This window comes from Brassica napus, chromosome A8, assembly GCF_020379485.1.
Source record: "Brassica napus cultivar Da-Ae chromosome A8, Da-Ae, whole genome shotgun sequence".
NCBI lineage: Eukaryota > Viridiplantae > Streptophyta > Magnoliopsida > Brassicales > Brassicaceae > Brassica > Brassica napus.
The window spans coordinates 674134-679125 of record NC_063441.1 but is presented as its reverse complement, the minus strand read 5'-3'; the positions used below and the strand labels follow the sequence as shown (position 1 = coordinate 679125).

The 4992-nt window shown below is 31.7% G+C and overlaps 1 long non-coding RNA gene across 1 annotated transcript; it reads right to left on the bottom strand.

Moving 5' to 3' along the window:
- Nucleotides 1–204: 204 nt before the first annotated feature.
- Nucleotides 205–4404, bottom strand: LOC106375353. The gene is made up of 3 exons (XR_002653720.2): nt 596–4404; nt 457–524; nt 205–377 (listed from the first exon to the last, which is right to left on the bottom strand). It is a non-coding gene; the product is annotated as an uncharacterized LOC106375353 (long non-coding RNA).
- Between the last annotated feature and the right edge of the window lie 588 nt (nt 4405–4992).

The following is a 4992-nucleotide window of genomic DNA, read 5'->3' as shown; positions in this document are numbered from 1 at the left end:
AACAAGAAAAACAGTGTCTGAGACATGCATCAGGATGATGCAAAACACTCAAACGGTCAAAGCAGAGTACAACATACACAATAATAATGATACATGAAACAAAGGAACTCTACATTCTACATTTCACTATTTATTCACCGCAAGGTCAAATAATATATATATATATATATATATATATATATATATATATATTTTTTTTTTTTGAATTAAAAAATAATATATTGAGTCTTCTAAGGTTTACTTTTTAGTAACTAAACAATCTCTAAAAACCTTTAAGGTGAGGTCATAATCTCGTAGTAGAGGACAGAGAAGTTCAAGGCCAACCCCAATCTGACAGGATGTGTAGGAGGAAGTTTAGCTTCAGCAGTAGTGACAATCTGTAAAGGAAAAAACTGATAGGTTTAGATAGAACATAAAATATTCAATAAAGACTCTCTATATGTATAGATAGAACACCTCATAGGCTTTCAAAGACTGTGATCAGTGGCTTCTTATGCAAGATTGCGGTAATAGTGTTACCTTTCCTGCAAAACGAACCAAACAAATCTTCAGAAACATGTAAGTAATCTTTTAAGTGAGCATTGTTATAGCTTACATCTTGCTAAAGAAGATGGTTGATGGTCTCGGAAGCAGAGGGGATGAGAGATGCTCATCCAACACTATCAACACATATGTTTGAATGCTCTATAGCTCAACCTTGTCCATATACGCTTTGATCCTCTTTATATTATTAACATCATTCGCTTTTCCACTAGAAGATTTCTCTCTTATCCAGTAAAAGCAACAAACACAAGAAGAAAGTTAAAACAAGCAGAAAAATCAAAGGAATCATAAACATAAAAGCAAGTAAGAAACACAAAACAAGAAAGCAAATGTGATGTTGATTTTAGAAAAAAAAACAAGAGGGAAAATTGCTTCATTAGGAGATTGATTACGAAGAACTAAATGATCATAAGTGCCAAGACAAAAGAAATATACAATCGCTAACCGGATGTTAGAAATATACAATCGCTAACTATCACTGACCGGATGTTATTTCTAATACTTTTCACAAATTACACATTAAGTTTTCATTATCAACCAAATAATATATACATTTTCCCCCAAGTTTGAAAGTTTTTTTTAACATTGTAGTGAAAATAACTTTACAAAATCAGTTTATGGTTATTTAAAAAAGTTTGAGAAAAGAGGAGCGTACGTACCCGTGTAGACTTTGTCCATATAAGCTTTGATCTTCTTTGCATTATTAACATCATTCGCCTTTCCACTAGCAGATTTGTCTCTTAGCCAATAAAAGAAACAAATACAAGAAGAAAGTTAAAACAAGCAAAAGGATCAAAGGAAACAAAAACATAAAAGCAAGTAAGAAAGAATCTACGCACAAAACAAGAGGGAAAATTGCTTCATTAGGAGATTGATTACGAAGAACTAAATGCTCATAAGTGCCAAGACAAAAGATATATACAATCGCTAACCGGATGTTAGAAATATACAATCTCTAACTATCACTGACCGGATGTAACTCCTAATACTTTTCACAAATTACACATTAAGTTTTCATTATCAACCAAATAATATAGAAATTTTCCCCAAGTTTGAAAGTTTTTTTTTTTAAAAAATTGCAGTGAAAACAAACTTTACAAAACAGTTCATGGTTAGTAAAGAAAAATATTTTGTTTCTATTTAAAAAAGTTTCAAGAAAAGAGAAACGTACCGTCCGTGTAGACTCTGTTTCCATGGGAATCGTATCCTTTTCAAGCAACTCTTTATCCCGACGACTGGAGTTAGTTGTCACTGATGTGAACAACATTGAGCCGTACGAACTCTTCTCTAAAAGCTGAAGCATTCCATCTCCGGCTAAATCTTTTCTTTGCCGCAAGTAATCGGAGAAATAATCTGAAGAATGAAGAGAAATGAAATAATTGATTCATCCTCTCTGATAACAAATATAAATAGACCCCAGTTTCCTTTTTTTTGCAACACTCCCAATGTCCATTTTTGCAACACTCCCAACATTGTGCCGTTGCTTACCACAATCCAATAAAATACTAGCCGTTGGACTAACATAAATATATTACTTTTTATTGAATTTACTTTTAGTGCAACCAAAATAATTTATTACCCACTGTAAAAATGTTCAAACACCTCACGTTCCACTCTATCCTACGTGTATTAAAGATTTTTTTCTGGTCAACTTGTATTTAAGTTTCACATTAAAATCTAAAACAAAAATCCGATTTTAAAAAGCCTATGATGTTACTAAAGTCTAAAAACCTTGGAGTAGAAAAAAACTGTTCTTCACATAATCACATTATAACCTGAGTTATCTCGGATTGTTAATATAAGATTAGCCTCTCCTTTTAGCCATTTAGTTCTTTGGTCACCTGAACAGTGTAAGGCACTAGATTAGAGCAGTGCAGGTCGACCGTGTCCGTTCATAATATATATAGTCCCAAGTATGTTAAGAATAGTCCAAGTCCGTAACCAAACATCAACCACGGGAAGTAGCATTTCACTACTCCTTTGTTGTTTTTTCCTGTCATATCTGAGAGAGGAAGAAAGAGCGACTCAAATGGGTTTGTTAGCAAAAAAAAAAGACTCAAATGGGTTCAACATTAAATACGGACAGTGTTTGAATCATTATGATTAGTAGCTGCATGAGAGGGTTAAACCCAAAAGAGGGTCATGCATCACTGAATAAACTTTATTATGGTCTCGATTGAGTAATTCACAGAACGAACATGATTTCAATAGAAAGAGGATGTGATGAGAAATATAATTGCATGGATAATGGTGATCCTGTTGTGATACCATCACAATCAGAAGTACCACATGCTGCAAACTCAAACGTATTTATTTACTAAGTTATTCTCTTAGAATAAATATATCTTAAAATAAGAAATTTAAATAAGAAAACTTTTGTAAATTAATAACTCTATAAATTAATAAAATTCCAAAGTCCTGACATTATTAATTTATAGAGGTTTTACTGTACATAGCTACTGATATTTATATTTTATATTCAATTATTTTATGTTTACTAAATTGCTCTTTTGGTATATAAAACAAATATTTTAAAATAATTTTATTGGAGATAACATGTTTACAGTTTTATAAAGTTGATTGGGATGGAAAAATATTGGCCCAATTTTTTTAAAAGAAAGTTGAAAAGTTTCAATAAATTTATAATGTTGACCAATATAAAAGAAGAATTTGTTTCAATGTTTCCAAAAATACAATAAAAATTTGGTCAATTAATAACAAAATAATTAATTAGGAAAAAAATCAAATTTTAGGGGGAAAATCAAGTATTCCAGTAGGTATTGAGTTCCTCTTTCCAAAGATTTTAGTATTAGAAAAAAAATCAACATTTTTGTCTTTAAAATAAGCAAAAGCTGTTTGGTATTTTCAAATGCTGCTCTGTGGCTCATCACAAAATAATCCTTTCAGTTGTGTCAAAACAAAAACTAATCCTTGAAACTGAAATTTTGAAAGTTTATATTGAAAATGACTGAAGAATTAATTTGTTATTTTTTGTGGGGGACATATATTATTTTCCAAAGTAATTACTAATGATTTTTATAGAACTTGTATCCCAGATTATATTGCAAAATAAAATATTGGTTCTATTACAAGAGAAAATGTCTTTATCATGCTTATTGTCACAATTTTATATTCTTTGATGCGATAAACTTTTTTTTATTTTTCTGTTTTATAGTTTTGATGTAATTTAAAAATTAGATTTTAGTAAAAATAAGAAATTTATGTCTAGATATTTTCAAATTGGTAAGCCACAGTAGATTTTTGTGTTGTTTTTTTTGTTACCTTTATTCATATTTTTATCTAAATTATCTGATTCTATCGATTATAACAATATTAGAGTTTAATATCATTGGTTAAATTTTAATTCATAGGTGTAGATGAAAATATCGATTATAAAACTGGGTCTCTTCGATGACTGTGTGGTAATCTTTGCCTTTGCTCAGATTATCCGGCTAAATTCACATGATTCAGAGCTTCAGTTCTCCTTGCTCCGTGTCGTAGTAGACGCTAGGTCAAATCAGGTTCTTATCCTCGTGTCCCTTGTTTGTATCCATACGGACTGCTCGTGGCTCCTCTTAGTTGTTGGAGAAATATGATGAGTTTCGGGCCTCAACCACAGTAAATTTCGACATTGTCTCCACCTCTTCTACTTGTTGGCATCTCTAATCCTGTGGTGTTGGCGAAGCTCGAATATAAATGTAATGGGTGCACTAGTGCTAAAAGGATATAACAAAAAATATAATAAGGCATCAAACTTGAATTATTACAAGTGCACAGGTGGAATTTTGTCATCTCTTACACCAAAGTTTTAATGATTTTGTATAGAATTTATAAATAGTAAAATTATTATGGGTGCACATGCCCCACATCTATCAGTCTAACTTCGCCCCTTGTTTTGATTTTTAGTCTTTCATATGTTTTCTGGTTTAATTAAGATAGCCTTGTTGCTGTAGTTTGTTTCTTAGGAATTGAATTTAAATCTGTTAGCTTTTGGCTCCAGAAGTTGTTTAATATCATTTTGATCAAAATCATAAAAATTAAAATCCAAATCCAATGATCAGATATATTTTAGAATAATAGGAGAATATAAACATGGTATAACATAGTAAATAAAAATAATACAATAAACATGATTCTTCTTTATTCAAAATTGGGAAAATATGAAAAAATGATCTATTTTCCCAATTTTCCCAATTCTTCTTTATTTTCCCAATATGAAAAAATGATCATGTTACCACAATACGGTGCGTTTTGCTCTGAGTGCGATATTGGAGGCGAAAGGAGATAGGGTTTCGACGATGGTTTCGGATGTGCCGCCGGACCCCCCTGGGTCTCCGGCGAATGTTCTAGGAGGTAAAGAAGCGGGGGATGAAGGGTCTTCGGTAGGTAAATCAGTGACACTGGTTACAGCGAAGCCGGCGACCCCAAGTTGGGTATCGATTGCGCAGG